The 16443-nt window shown below is 42.8% G+C and overlaps 1 long non-coding RNA gene across 2 annotated transcripts in view; it reads right to left on the bottom strand.

Annotated features, from left to right (window-relative positions):
• Positions 1 to 6228: 6228 nt before the first annotated feature.
• LOC137542453 (uncharacterized) overlaps positions 6229 to 16443 on the bottom strand; it is a 207467-nt gene continuing 197252 nt past the window's right edge. For both annotated transcript variants that reach the window (XR_011025436.1, XR_011025435.1), the window contains one exon: positions 6229 to 6464. This is a non-coding gene — a long non-coding RNA (uncharacterized lncRNA). The remainder of the gene's footprint in view (positions 6465 to 16443) is intronic.

Genomic DNA, 16443 nt, shown 5'->3' on the forward strand with positions numbered 1-16443 from the left:
ACTGGGTGCGTTATTAAAGATTGCAGCAAGCATACATCACGCGTTCAGTGGCTCTGATGCTGGAACCATGCTGGGTATTTGGCAATCCAGCCTTGCTCAGCCTCATTGAGAACAGCGGTGGGCCGTCAGAAGCTCTACTTCTGCATGAAATATGTGTGTGCTGGTGGGAACGTCTTTTTTTTTTCCTTTTCTTTTTTTTTTGCTGGAACACGGATTGTGTGTGTGAACAAGTAATACTCCGTAGCTCGCTCTGCAAAAGAGTCACCCGCATGAGTGATGATATGTCAGCTTTGCTAACATGTCCCAGAAGCTTACAATGTCCTGTTCCTATTTCCCTATTTCCCACTTTGTTTAATAATTACAGTATCCTAGGGGTTCATTTAAGCGGCTTGAAAGGTATTTTTCACACATAAAGAAATAAGGTTATTATAGTTTTTTGTAACACTGTTTTTTATTAAGAGAACTAAGAGAAACATACAACATATTTGGTACATCACAGGTCGTAGTATGAAGAGTAGGGTGTGTTTTAGCAACAACAGTAGTTCTTCCGAGATAAGTATACCAAATAAAATATCATCAAGAAGAGGAAAAACAAAATCTTCAGCCAATCTTCTTGTGGCTCGTACTTCAATCTACCCTAATAAAAGAATATGTGCGAAAAGGCATCATCTAGTCATGGGTAAGTATTACTAGACAATGAAGATGGGGTGGCTGGGGAGGGGGGGAGAGGGAGAGAGAGAGGAGTAGGGAAGAGTAAATGGAACAGTTAAAAGGAACCAAGATTTATATGAGTCACGATGATCAGGGACCTTGCATAGCAGGTTGGAGGATACCTCATATGAAGCAGATAGTGCAAGGGGCGATAAGAAGGACCTAAAGAGTAGGAGATTGGCTGACCAGGTATAGGAAGAAGGAGTGAAGAGGATAAGTCACAGGTGGTATCCGAGTTCCTCTAGGGTAGCAGAGGTGATGGAGAAGATTTCAGGTATGAGGATAAATTGTGGATGGAAACATGGGGGCATATAGTCAAGAGTTGAAGGTCCAGGGATCCCAGATTTTATGGAAGGTTATTACAGTTTGATGATAGAGAAGGTCAGATGGAAAACATTTTCTTACTGCATAAGTGGCCTACATTGGGAGTTCAGGAGGACGTCAGGGAAGGGTGACGTCCTGGCTTAGGGAAAAAAAAAACATAAGCTTAAAGTAAACCTAAGGTGAAAGGAAACAGAAGTTTTATACATACCTGGGGCATCCTCCTGGATCCTCTGCAATTCAGTCCGGTAAGCTCGTCAGTCAGCGCAGTCCGGCCAGGCGCGCTCCCCCGTCATGTTCACGCTTGAAAGGAGATAGAGAAAGCCACAGGTATGTATAAAACGTATTTCCTTTAGTCTCAGGTACAAATTAAAATGTGCCCATGGAACAGGGTAGAAGCCTTTGGAAGAGAGGGAGAACAGGGAAGCCTCTGGATCATGAGTCCGGAAGCTTCCCACGTCATCCTGGCCCTTACCATTGTGGCAGATGGACACATATCCGACAAGAGCTTGTATGAGCGCAGGCACAAATTTTAAGGGGGTCCCGAGCAGTAGTGGCGGTCTGGAGGAAGATGTGGGAACTTTCTATAAGATCCAATGGCATTCCTCTTTTTAGGCAAGTATCAATTTATTTTGTTCATGCCACCTGATGTTCTCTTCTTAAGTAAGTATCAAGATGCTATGCTTAATAATTAAAGGACTTAGCATTTATTTTTAAAGCATCCTGAAGTGGTATTAATCTTAAATCTCATCTATGGTCTAAAAGCATTAAATCAGCATACAACTAATAGCAAAAAAAGAAAAAGATATAAAGTTACTGAAATGGTTTATACTGACACTGCAACTTCACTTGAAAGTGAATTGATAAGATTTCAATTGTGACTAAATTACTAAAGTAAATTGTCTGATTTACTTGAGCTATACTAAGCTGTTGAAAAAATGCAGAATAGCTTCTGGGGGGGGGGGGGGGGGGGTTTGAGCAAAGAAACTTCTATACCTTGTTTGCACAGCAATTACTTCATTACAAGAAAATCAAATAATGTATCCAGCAAACTGGCAAAATTATTAATCGGCTTAAGTGAGTGTAAAATGGATTTTTGAGTTTTATACCAATTTAAATTGGAATTCCAGGAATGAAGATACAACTCACCTCTAAGTATAGCCCTGAAAGAGTATCAGCCTAGTGTCCATTTATTTTGGTGCAAGCATCGGGGGCTGAATGTCAGAACTCTTCTTCTGGATATGTATAACTAGTATTGAGGGACGGGAAGGTTAGTATAAGACTTCTGGTGAATGTTAGGGTAGACTTAATGTTATGGTTAGGTAATAGTTTTGGGCGGCTTGAAACAGTGGTGATTCAAGTGATAGGTTAGTGTTAGAGATTGTTAGTTAAGATTAAATCGAGGCTTAGGTGAAAGATCAAATTTGGTGTTAGAATTCGGTTTGGAATAAGCTTAGGCCAAGGTCAAACCTATGAGAGGGGGTAGAAGGTTGTGCGCTCCCTCGCGTCCTCCTCCATGCTTTGCAGGCCAGTCCAGTCTCTTCCTCTAGTCACCACCAGTCCTGCTGCACTGCGCAGAAAGCTCCTAGCAATCGGAGCACAATAGGTGCGTGCACGGCTGGGTCGTGCATGCGCAATATGCGCTGTCTACTGGAGAAGGAGGTCGGGCTGGCCAGCGGAGAATCAGGGTATCCTGGGAGGAAAGTAAAAGAGCCCACAGCCTAAAGGGGGCTGAAGGAAGCCCCTGGCAAGTATAAATGCTTTATATTTCTCTAACTCAGTCAGCCCGATATACTAGGACTACTGCACATGCGCAGCCCAGGCTGCACGCATCCTTGGCAGCGAGCATTCTGCACGTGTGCAGTTAGTCAAGATTTGTAACTGCACAGACATAAAATTTTCGAGGCCATGGGAGTGCTCTGTCGGAGTCTTTACTGGAGCTGACTGCGAGAGAACAGATGGGACCGGAGGCACACAGAGGGAGCCCATGGACTACAGGGGGCAGGAGGAGAACCCCAGCTAAGTATAAATCCTTGTGTTTGTAACGTCTCAGGTACACGTTAACCCTTACAGTCATAAAAAAAAGGAACACAACTTCTAAGTAGAACTTGGACTATAGGGGCATGTTTCATATCCCGTGTCACGTCAGACAACCTTTACATTTGTTTATGGCTGGTCACAAGAGCAAATTACGAAACGTTCACATCCACGTGATCAGCTGGTCTTGCAATATGTAAACTGATTTGCTTAGCAGTATCTGTATATTGGCATTAGCTGTAGGTGCCCTAATATCCCTGTATTTACCTTCGCTGTACATTCCAATTTCCAGTTTGATGTCTGATGATTTGATATAAACCGTATATTTATTTGAAAATAGAAGAGAGATAACAGAACATCATGAAACTGTAAGGGCCCGTTTCCACTGGAAGCGGTGCGATGCGGCTACATAGCCGCATCGCACCGCAGGTGTCCTGATCCCAATGCACGGCAATAGAATAGTTTCCATGCTATGCATGTTGTGTGGAGCGATCAGAGAATCTGCAGCATGCTTCACATTCTCACACTGCCGCTTCCGCCTGCACCCGTGTACCATCTCCTCCAATATACTTCCGCATTGGGAGATACTGAAGTAATGCGAAGCGGCGAGGTAGCCGCATTCGTATCACTATCCAAGTGGAAACGGGCCCTTAAGTAGTGTTTAAATATGCTAACCCTTAGACTGCCAGCTATTTAAAAAAAAAAAAGCTACTCGCCTGTGCCAGCTATTTTGGCATACTGGTGACTGGATGATTTGACAAGCTCTACATGTTCCATAGTCCACTTTAGTTGGTAGGGATTGTGTTTAAAGGCAAATAATTGAGATTTGATACAGAATTATGGTAATTATGATGGAAATCTATGTTGCTTGCAAATGGGCTCAACCAATCTTTGAAGCATGGGATTGGACCATTTTCAAGCTGCATAGATTTTCAACAGCATTTGCATAATTCTGCTTCAACTTATTTGCATATCTCTAGCCAAATGAAAAGAGTGCACTAACCCCCAGCTACTTACAGTGCAGTAGAGTGACGTGCAATAAACCATAGGGAGAAGAACTAGAGGAGCAACATCCGTGAATCCTATAGCTATTCATACCTTTATTCCATCACTAGGATATGTATATACATTAAGGGCTCGATTCACTAAAGCGTGATAACAAAGTTATCACGTGTTAAAGCTTTTCACGCGCAAAAGCGTGTTGCGCGTGAAAAGTTTAGCGCTCGCGTGTTAATTTTTATCGCGGGTATAATGTTGCGCTTCACACGATAAGCGTGCTTTTCACGTGATAATTACGGAGCTTCGCGTGTTAAGCAGATAGAGTTTGGTACTGAAAGCAGCAATGGTGCTGTGAAACATGTGAGTTAATTCAATACGGCGTAATTCATTGCGCGTGATATTCTTTACGCACAGTGTGTAATTTAGTTTCCTGCTGTCTTGAATTGGACTATTTAGTGTGTGTATATAAAAGGGTTTTTTTGAGGGGGTGGTTTTGTTCTATGCTGATCGCTCGCAAAGCTTCAAGCAGATTGCGTGATGTGCTGTGTGCAGATATAACGGGTGATCTGCAATCCGTTCGCATGATCTGCAGTGATATCACGTGATACTGACGGCCGTGATAAGCGTTATCACACTTTAGTGAATCGAGCCCCAAAAGTGGAAATTCTGTAGTTTTCACAGAAAAAAACCTTTAGATGCAGAAATTCCATAGCATCTAAAGACCTTGGCAGCAAAGCAGAAGTGTTCTTTGCGGAAAATGTCTTAGGACGTCTTCGTCATATAGTGACAGCAATTACAAAATGTCTAAAGATGTCTACGGCAGTCTAAGGGTTAAACGCCTTTAAAAAATATATGGGTGTTTTGAACTCGATGCTGGCAACACTAAAGTCTACAAAAAGTTGTCACGTGCTAAAACCCCAGTTGTGTAATGCTGGAACCCTTGTGCCCCACAGATCCAGGACACTATCTGCACAGAGTTTGTATGTTCTCCCTGTGTCTCTGCCATTTTCCTGGGCACTCGCACATCCAAAAACATTGGGATAAGTTATTTGGTTCACCTCAAAAATTGTCATTAGACTATATGTTATAAACTAGATTGTTAGCTCCTCTAAGGAAAGTCAGTAAGATGACTATGTACTCTGTAATGTGTTGGAGGAGATGTCATTGCTATATAAAAACATAATGAAAATATAGGAGGACATTAGACTATGGTTATGGCAGGATTAGATTGTGAGCTCCTCTGAGGACAGTCTGTGACATGACTGTGTACTCTATAAAGTGGTGTGGAAGATATCAATGCCATATAAATAAATTATTATAATGTGGTTGGACAGTACTCTGTGACTATGGTAGGATTAGATTGTGAGCTCCTCTGGGGACAGCCAGTGACATGACTATGTACAGGTAGTCCCCGATTAACGTATGAGATGGGGAGTGTAGGTTTGTTCTTAACCTGAATCTGTTCTTAGGTCGGAACATTGTGCCATCTCTGTCCCTTGTACCTCCTCTGTGCCTCCAGTGTCCCTCTCTGTGTCACCTCTGCCCTTTGTACCTGTTTATACAAGTTTAAAAGCCATTTTTTCTTTGATTTTAAAAAAAATGTATGACTTGTTCCCATGGAAACAGAGAATCCATGCCGTTCGTATCGGTGGGTCATTCGTAAGTTGGGCGTTCGTAAGTCGGGGACTACCTGTATTCTATAAAGTGACGTGGAAGATATCAGTGCCATATAAATAAATTATTATAATATGGTAGGACAGTACACTATGACTATGGTAGGATTAGAGTGTGAGCTCCTCTGAGGACAGTCAGTGACATAACTCAGTACTCTATAAAGTGTTGCAGAAGATGTCGCTGCTCTATAAATACATATTAATAATTTAGTAGGACATTAGAATATGACTATGGGAGCAATTAGATTGCGAGCTCCTCTGGGGACAGTTAGTGACAAGTCTATGTACTCTGTAAAGCGCTGTGCAAGATGTCAGTGATAGATAAACACATACAGTACTAATAATGTAAGCATAGAGTTCTCTGCTACTAATATGAGTAAGTTATGTCTTGATATTTTATGTAAGTACATAAGTCTTCAGTAAAATTAATTTTATGAGAATGATAAATAGATCAGTAACACAGAGAATAACACAACAATACAGCTACTCCGTGAGCATTATAGCTGGTGTTATATTTTTCAGTAAACAATAGGGCAGGTGTTTCCTCAAATAACATAGTCCTGGTAGTGCTGAGCAAGAGAGGGCCACAGGCTCAGCGGTGAGTCTGAGTGTGATCGATGAGTCGGGGGTTCCTGGGATCTCTGGTGTCTTGGCATTGCTCCACGTCTTGCACAGTCTTCTTCATTAAATACCGGGCATATGCCTCTCTTCCACCACCAGCATCTGGGACATAGAAAGAAGTGCTGAATCTACGTGCAACTGCAAGATTTGCAAGTGAAAGTTTAGGGATGCTTTTTGATATTTTTACCACAACAAAAGTCTTTATTCTTTCTTTATTTTATTTTTTTAATAGTAACTTTTTATTAAGGCTAGGTTCACAGTGGCCGTTGCATTGTGTTCCCTGTAACAGCAGGAAAGCAATGCGATGGATTGAGAAAGCAGGGCCTTATGTTGTCTATGCATCGAGTGGCATACAATGAAGCATACAGTCGATGAAAAGTATGCTTCACTGTTGCTTTTACTGCACACGTTTTGCGGTAACACTTAGCATGCAGTGCATTATGATGCTGCACTCTTGTATACCGCAGTGCACCCATCTCACTGTGAATGTTGCTCAGGTGGTACATTGCAGCGCGGCAAGCTACATTACAAAGTGGCCGTTATGCCAGGCCGCAACGCACCACTATAAACGTAGCCATAATTTTAACACAAGTGTTGAAGGATGAAGGAGGTACCTAATACTGGGGGCACATCTGCCATCTGTACTGAGAAAGGGCGGTACCTAATACTGGGGGAACATTTGCTATCTATAATGAGGAAGGGGGTAGCCTAATACTGGGGGGAAATTTGCTATCTGTACTAAGGAAGGGGGTACCTAATACTGGGAGCACATCTGCTATCTTTACTGAGGAAGGAGGGTACCTAATTCTGGGGGCACGTCTGCTATCTATAATAAGGAAGGGGGTACTTAATACTGGGGACATATCTGCTATCTATACTGAGGAAGGAGGGTACCTAATTCTGGGGGCACATCTGGTTACCTATAGTGGGGTTGGGAACCTACCTAATACTGGGGGCACATCTGCTATCTGTACTAAGGAAGGGGGGTACCTAATATTGGGGGTAAATCTGATATCTGTACTAATGAAGGGGGTACCTAATAATGGGTGCACATCTGCTATCTATACAAAGAAAGGGGGATACTTAATACTGGGGGCACATCTGCTATCTATACTGAGGAAGGGGGGCACCTAATACTGGGGGCACATCTGCTATCTATACTGAGGAAAGAGGGTACCTAATACTGGGGGCACATCTGCTATCTATACTGAGGAAGGGGGTTACCTAATTCAGGGGCACATCTGATTACCTATAGTGGGGTTGGGAACCTACCTAATACTTGGGGCACATTTGACCACTTACACTTAACCTACCTGATACTTTGGGTACATATTGCTGCCTATACTGAGGGGGAACCTACTTAAGACTAGGGACACATCTGCTCCCCAGAGATGGATTAACATGTAATGGAGCCCTAGGCAAGGTAGTAGATTTGGGTCCACCTTGTGTCCTTTTTCGTAAGCTGAAATGGAGAGAGATCAGAGAAGAAGGCTGGTAGGCCCCTTGACACCCACTAGGCCCCAAACACCTTCCCGGGCTGCCTGGTGGATGATCCTGCTCTGCTGCTCCCTATACTAGGGTGGGCATAATTCAGGGGTGGGGGACTCACTTAGGAATCTCTGGCTCTGGTGCTGGAAAACCTTGTCCCGGCACTGGTTGAGTGTTACCACAAGAAGGGTTCACATAGTGCCACTACATGAAGAGGTCCTGGTGCCCAAACAACCGCTAGTTGTAACCGATTGTCTATGATCGTCTACAACCATTCTTTCCTATGTAGTAGCTGTTCGACTACTATCCACAATGGGTGCCCAACTCATAGATTGGGCTATCTGATGCCTCCCGATCCCTGCGCCCAAATGACCTCATCCGTAGAGGCTGAATATACTATGAAAAAATTTGCCCTCGGCTGCCTTCCCATTTGTCAGTTGCAAAAATGAACAGGTTTTCATGTGCACGTTTCGTGGTGCATTTTTGCACAATTGTATGTGTTTAATCATATTTATGCGCTTACAATACATTGATTACAAAAATGTACACAACATCTGGAATAAAGCAGCAAGCTGTCATTGGGCTCGATTCACAAAGCGGTGCTAACCCAGTTAGAGACTTTAGGCATGATAACCATTGCACCACGCTGGTGAAAAGCCAGTTTAGGTGTGATAAGTTTAGGCATGATAAGTTTAGGTGTGATAAGTTTAGGCATGATAAGTTTAGATAAGTTTAGATCGCTTGCAAAGTCCCGCACGCAAAGCAGCGCCATTAAACTGTATACGAAGTGCAACAGACTTTGCTAGCGTAAAACTTTTGATCAGCTGTGCACTGCGGTGCTAACGCAGTTGGTGCTTAAACTTATCATGCCTAAACTTATCACACCTAAACTTATCATGCCTAAACTTATCACACCTAAAGTTATCATGCCTAAACTGAGTTTAGGCATGATAAAGGGCTTTTCACTAGCGTGCTAACTGTTAGCACCGCTTTGTGAATCAGGCCCATTGTGTTACCATGATCATGAAAACACATTAGATGTAAAACAGCCCATTGATTAACATGGGCTGTCGGTGCTAGGTTTCTCCATCCGATGTCATGCCAGATTGACATATGCTGTTTTGCTGAGCTTTTGAAAACCGTAATACATGCCCTTTGCCACATGACTGTGGCCACATTTAGTAGGCAGCCAATCATAATGCCTTTGCAGGACCTAAAGCACACAACCAAAAAACAATCAATAGCCGCTGTAGTGACATTGTTGAGGAAGATTATTTAGATGAGTGACAATGACATCATAGTATTGGCTGCCTCACCCAATGACACCTCTATGTTTTTATTTGATGCAGGTCTGCTTTAAATATATACATATTAATGGTTTATATAACAGATTTGAAAATAGCTAAGTGCGCAATACTATCCACATAAAGCAACTATTAACTGCTATTACTATTCACTGAGTAAAGTATTTTAACATAGCAGCAGGATATGCAACAATCTCTGATCTAACCATTTCTCACTTGTTTAATTAGCCACATCATCTTGTTACAGCTCTTAACTGGTTCGCTGTCAGGGTGCTCAGCAAGACATTGCCTGTGTGATGGAGTGTATGGCTAGTCACTCTGCCAGGACAGCAGCATGGGCAATTTCCAGAATCTGTGAGATCATATATCGCTCTGCAGTGCACTACTGTAGTAGAACTGAAGCTTGTAACAGCAAGGCATTAACCCTGAGCACGCAGTCAGGGATATTTAGTAAGCCAGCGCAAGGAACAATAATCATGTGCTAAAGGACAAATTCATAGAGATGATCTCATAATTTGCTAGGGTTTGATGCCATCATGTGATGCAAATAAACACAGGCATCACTATCAATTGGGTTTCAATGTCAAGTTTGACATTTATATGCTGAAAAAATAGATGAATAAAAAAAAACAAAACTACTGTCAGCTAGGCCACAGTTAGAGTGACCTTTGTGTTACCTATGACAACAGAAATGCAATATATTGGGAAAGCGGCTCCCACCCGCCACACATTACACATGGTAACATATTGCATGCAGTTTGTTACCATGTTGCACTCCATTGTACCGCAATGCCCCCGCCGCACTGTGAATGTCGCATTGGTGGTTAATTGCAGTGCAGCGAGCCATGTTACAGAGTCGCCGTTAAGCTACACCGCAATGCACTACTATGAGCGTAGCCAAACTATCTGCAAGTCAGATTGTAATTTGCCTTCTTAAAACATAAGGTGTTTGCACTAATTCAGCTGTAAGTTTCCCAAAATGCATCACTACTGAATATGAAACGATCTCTTTATGCCCCTGAAGCCAGGCTCACATCCAGAACCTCTGGTGCCTAGATTTTGCCAAGAAAAACGCTAGGAAAATTGATATGCGCAGAGCTTTTTAAAGCGATTTTTCAATTTTCCTATACTTAACCTCCTGAGCATTACGCCGCTCAGGAGGATTTGCACTATTAGTCGTTCCCCCCCCCCCCCCCCCCCTGCGCTAATTTATTAGTTTAATTGTAACCATTAGATACTAGCTAGCACTAGGCTAGCTAATATTGTGTCCGGATCCCCCCTGATTGCCTGCTGGATACATTATCTTGCCCGGATCCCGCGATAGGGGCAGCCTCCCCGATCAGCTCCAGTCTTCACTATGGGGAGGATCGTACATGACATCTTGACGTCACCGACTTCATGCGCAGTCCCGATCCTCCCCATAGTGAGGACTGGAGCTGAGCTGGAGGCTGCTTGATCGCTGGATCCCGGCGTGGTAATGTATCCAGCGGGCGATCGTGGGAGGGGGGGTGGAATTGTGGGCAATCGGGGGGTGCCGGAAGACAATACTAGCTAGCATAGTGCTAGCTAGTATCTAAAGGTTACAATTCAACAAGTAAATGAATTCTTGCGGGTCCTGATCGGCCGGAAAACCTCTGCAGCGGCATGCTCGACACAGTGTTAAAGAGGAACTCCAGTGAAAATAACGTATTGAACAAAAGTGCTTAATTTTTACAATAATTATGTATAAATGATTTTGTCAGTGTTTGCCCATTGTAAAATCTTTCCTCTCCCTGATTTACATTCTGACATTTATCACATGGTGACAATTTTACTGCTGGCAGGTCATGTCCCTGGAAGTAGCTGCTGCTTGCTTTTTTGGCAGTTGGAAACAGCTGTTATTTCCCACAATGCAACAAGGCTCCCACAGTGTGATATCAGCACCATGGTCCTGACATCACACTGTGGGAGTGGTTTAACCACAATATCAGCCATACAGAGCCCCCTGATGATCCGTTTGAGAAAAGGAAAAGATTTCTCATGGGAATGGGGGTACCAGCTACTGATTGGGATTAAGTTCAATCCTTGGTCACGGTTTCTCTTTAACATTGAAGCACAATCTCCCCTAAAATGCTGCAGCATCTGCATTTCCGATTGGGAAATGAACCATGGGAGGCCCCATCAAGGTTTTGGTGGGGAGCTCCATGATTTGCAATTATGCCCCTGGTTGTGCCAATAGCATAACACCATGAAAACTAAATGGCATGCAGCTGGGAACATCAGAGTTAGAAAAGGACTTGGGAACTGGGCAGCATGGTGGCATAGTGGTTAGCGATCTCTCGCCTTGCAGCGCTGGGTCCCCAGTTCCAATACCAGCCAGGGCACTATCTGTACGGAGTTTGTATGTTCTCCCGTGTCTGTGTGGGTTTCCTCCAGGCATTTGTGTCTCTCCCCCCCCCCCACAACCTAAAAACATACAGATAAGTTAATTGGCTTCCCCCTAAATTAGCCTTAGACTATGATACATACACTACACGATACACACATAGACATATGATTAAGGCAGGGATTAGATTGTGAGCCCTTCTGGGGGACAGTTAAGGGAAAAGATAATATACTCTGTACAATGCTGCGGAATATGCCGCCACTATTCCAATACTAACGGGGCAGTTTCTAGGCTAAATTGTACCCAGGGAGAGGGTGTAAAAATTGCCCCCCTCCCTGTGGAGCCAGTATAGGTTAGCCAAGTCTAGTTGCGCCCAGTATAGGTAGCCATCTATAGGTCCCCCCAGTATAGGTAGGCAGACATAGGTGCCCCAGTATAGGTAGCCAGTAATATATGTTAGATAGGTAGGTGCCCCCCATAGGTGATGTAGGGGTGAGCCGCAGGGAGGGCGGCCCGATTTCTCCCTCGACTCCTCTCCCGGGGGCTGGCCCTCCGTGCTTCCCCCTCCACTGCAGAGTAAGGCAGGGAAGCATCCTATTGAGCGACTCACCCCACTCCTCGTTCCAATTGCCAATCACTTGCCGCTGGTCTCCTCTGCATAGCCATTGATCAGCGGCTATGCAGAGGAGACCAGTGGCAAGTGATCGGCTGTTGGAGCGGAAGGAGGTGAGTTGCTCAATAGGAGGCTTCCATGTGCTTACTCTGCAGCGGAGGGGGAAGCAAGGAGGGTGGTCTCGGGGAGAGGAAGGGAGAAGTCAGGACAACCTCCCTGCGGCTGAGTCCCAGTGAGACTGCGGCTCCCCACTCCATCACAGCGCCCCCCCTCCCTCAGCGCTCAGGGCGGTCGCACGGCTGGCACACCCCTAGAAACAGGCTGCATACTAAATAATAATAATTCTGGTTGATAATAACTTAAGCAAGCTTTTCGAATGCCAAGTGGCCGCAGCTGAAGTAAATACAAATCTGGGATATCTTAACACAGGAAATACAATCACAAGATGCTAGAATGCTACTTCCATTAAAATTGAAGGATAATTGTCAGAAAAGTGAAGTGTCATGTAGTCAGGGAACACCATTGCCGTGATGCAGTATGCATACTCTTCAGTTATTGTTATATGACCCCAAACACAGCAAAGTGATGCATTGTGTGTCCTGGTACCTTTCTCTTATGGCCAGAATTAACTTTTTCAGCAGTTTGTGCTACAGTTAGAACAATCTTGGTATATGAGCCCCCTAATCGTTCTATATATAGAGCTCATTAGAACAATCTGCTAAAATAAAGTGTGATATAGCCGTGGAATTAAGGCTTCATTGTTATCACACTTTGAAGTTTCCATCCATTTTTAAATTGGCTCATTCATGGCGTCCATCAATGCACTTTTCAGATGACCTTGACATTGTAAAATTTATTCCAAACCACAAAATTCTTTTTGTGAAATAGGTACTTTAAATCCAGCTAAAATATGAACTCTCGCACCTGACTGCTACACATTTCTAAAAAGCAGAAGGAAGATACTATAGAGAGTGCACTTATCTTTTTCATCAGGTGCTACAAGTGTACTACTATTGTCAGATTGCTGCAGCCAGACCAGTAGTTAAAGAGAAACCGTGACCAAGGATTGAACTTCATCTCAATCAGTAGCTGATACCCCCTTTCCCATGAGAAATCTTTTCCTTTTCTCAAACGGGGGCTCATCAGGGGGCTCTGTATTGCTGATATTGTGTTGAAACCCCTCCCACAGTGTGATGTCAGGACCATGTTGCATTGTAGGAACTAACAGCTGTTTCCAACTGCCAAAAAAGCCACCATGTGATAAATGTCAGAATGTAAATCAGGGGGAGGAAAGATTTTACAATAAGCAAACACTGACCAAATCATTTATACATAATTATTGTAAAAATTAAGCACTCTTTTGTTCATTATTTTCACTGGAGTTCCTCTTTAAAGGTCACTATTTACCCCCCCCCCCCCCTCTCTCTCTACACACACACGTATACACACACACTCTCTCTCTCTTTCTCTTTCTCTTTCTCTCTCTCTCTCTCTCTCTCTCTCTCTCCAGAAGTAATTCCTACAGATCTCCCAAACACCCCTCAATAGCGGTTGTCAATATTGAAAATTATATCACCTTCTCCTAGACAAAAGTCCTGCACCAGCCACGAATTTTCATTGGTCAACCATGAACCAATGAGAATCCTCCCTGTAAGTAAGGATACTCATTGGTCTTTTTCAATCCATTAGGGGTTCCTACACCTCAGTCTGGCACTGATCTGCTTACCGGGACCAAGCAGAGGGCTCAGCAGCAGCAGCACGAGAATATTTGCATAGCGGTGATCAGAGCAGACGTGGCAACCAGTCTAGTGAGAATGGACACTGTTTAGAGATTGATTTTTGGTAGACTCTAATATATTAATGTGTGTGTGTGTGTGTATATATATATATATATATATATATATATATATATATATATATATATATATATATATATATATATATATATATATACACAGAGGTGTGAAAAACTATTTGCCCTCTTCCTGATTTCTTATTCTTTTGCATGTTTGTCACACTTAAATGTTTCTGCTCATCAAAAACCGTGAACTATTAGTCAAAGATAACATAATTGAACACAAAATGCAGTTTTAAATGATGTTTTTTATTATTTAGTGAGAAAAAAACCTCAAAACCTACATGGCCCTGTGTGAAAAAGTGATTGCCCCATGAACCTAATAACTGGTTGGGCCACCCTTAGCAGCAATAACTGCAATCAAGCATTTGCAATAACTTGCAACCAGTCTTCTACAGCTCTCTGGAGGAATTTTGGCCCACTCATCTTTGCAGAATTGTTGTAATTCAGCTTTATTTGAGGGTTTTCTAGCATGAACCGCCTTTTTAAGGTCATGCCACAACATCTCAATAGGATTCAGGTCAGGACTTTGACTAGGCCACTCCAAAGTCTTCATTTTGTTTTTCTTCAGCCATTCAGAGGTGAATTTGCTGGTGTGTTTTGGGTCATTGTCCTGCTGCAGCACCCAAGATCGCTTCAGCTTGAGTTGACGAACAGATGGCCAGACAGTCTCCTTCAGGATTTTTTGGCAGACAGTAGAATTCATGGTTCCATCTATCACAGCAAGCCTTCCAGGTCCTGAAGCAGCAAAACAACCCCAGACCATCACACTACCACCACCATATTTTACTGTTGGTATGATGTTCTTCTGCTGAAATGCTGTGTTACTTCTACGCCAGATGTAACGGGACACACACCTTTCAAAAAGTTAAACTTTTGTCTCGTCGGTCCACAAGGTATTTTGCCAAAAGTTTTGGCAATCATTAAGATGTTTTTTTTCGCAAAATTGAGACGAGCCTTAATGTTCTTTTTGCTTAAAAGTGGTTTGTGCCTTGGATATCTTCCATGCAGGCCGTTTTTGCCCAGTCTCTTTCTTGTGCTGGAGTCGTGAACACTGACCTTAATTGAGGCAAGTGAGGCCTGCAGTTCTTTAGATGTTGTCCTGGGGTCTTTTGTGGCCTCTCGGATGAGTTTTCTCTGCGCTCTTGGGGTAATTTTGGTCGGCCGGCCACTCCTGGGAAGGTTCATCACTGTTCCATGTGTTTGCCATTTGTGAATAATGGCTCTCACTGTGGTTTGCTGGAGTCCCAAAGCTTTAGAAATGGCTTTATAACCTTTACCAGACTGATAGATTTCAATCACAGTACTTTTGTTCTCATTTGTTCCTGAATTTCTTTGGATCTTGGCATGATGTCAAGCTTTTGAGGTGCTTTTGGTCTACTTCTCTGTGTTAGATAGCTCCTATTTAAGTGATTTCTTGATTGAAACAGGCGTGGCAGTAATCAGGCCTGGGGGTGACTACAGAAATTGAACTAAGGTGTGATAAACCACCTTTAAGTTATTTTTTAACAAGGGGGGGGGGGGCAATCACTTTTTCACACAGGGCCATGTAGATTTGGAGTTTTTTTTTCTCACTAAATAATAAAAACCATCATTTAAAACTGCATTTTGTGTTCAATTATGTTATCTTTGACTAATAGTTAACGGTTTTTGATGAACAGAAACATTTAGGTGTGACAAACATGCAAAAGAATAAGAAATCAGGAAGGGGGCAAATAGTTTTTCACACCACTGTATATATATATATATATATATATATATATATATATATATATATATATATATATATATATATATATATATATATATATATATATATATATGACGCAGAACATTAATATTGCATTGCGCTTTTCTACTGGTGAATTCAAAGTGCTTGATCTGCAGCCACAAAGTGCCAGCTCTATAGACAGTAGCACTGTTGTGGGAGTCTTGCTCAAAGTCTCCTCATTGAATTGTTGCTGGCTTACTGAACAGAAAGAGCCGAGATTCAAACCCAGGTTGCCTATGGCAGAGGCAGAGCCCTTAACCAGATTGCCCATGTATAATCTGACTTTAGGTCATATGCAGAAGTTTAGGATTCATGTTGAAAAGAGGTAATATTTTGCTTGAAGCAATAGTGAAATTTAGTAATGCTAACATGTACTGTATTGATACATGCACATTTTTAATTTTAGTGGTAGTTAAGCTTTAAGTATTGCCAAAAATCAAACCTAGATCCAAGCTGACATGAATCTGCTCTTCTGCAATCACTCAGAATTCTGCTGGCACCACACAATGATTAATGTTGTCTTCAGATGCCCCGCAGTACAAAGCTTTTTTTTCCTTCCTTGCTGCATACTTGCAACCTGCAAATTAATTTAATATTTCTCTACAGTCAGAGTCGGGAGCAGTGAAACAAGGTTTGCAGGCAGATGAAGCGTGAACCATTTGTGGCATGTATTTAATCTCCGGAC

This window comes from Hyperolius riggenbachi, chromosome 12 (genome assembly GCF_040937935.1).
Source record: "Hyperolius riggenbachi isolate aHypRig1 chromosome 12, aHypRig1.pri, whole genome shotgun sequence".
Lineage (NCBI taxonomy): Eukaryota > Metazoa > Chordata > Amphibia > Anura > Hyperoliidae > Hyperolius > Hyperolius riggenbachi.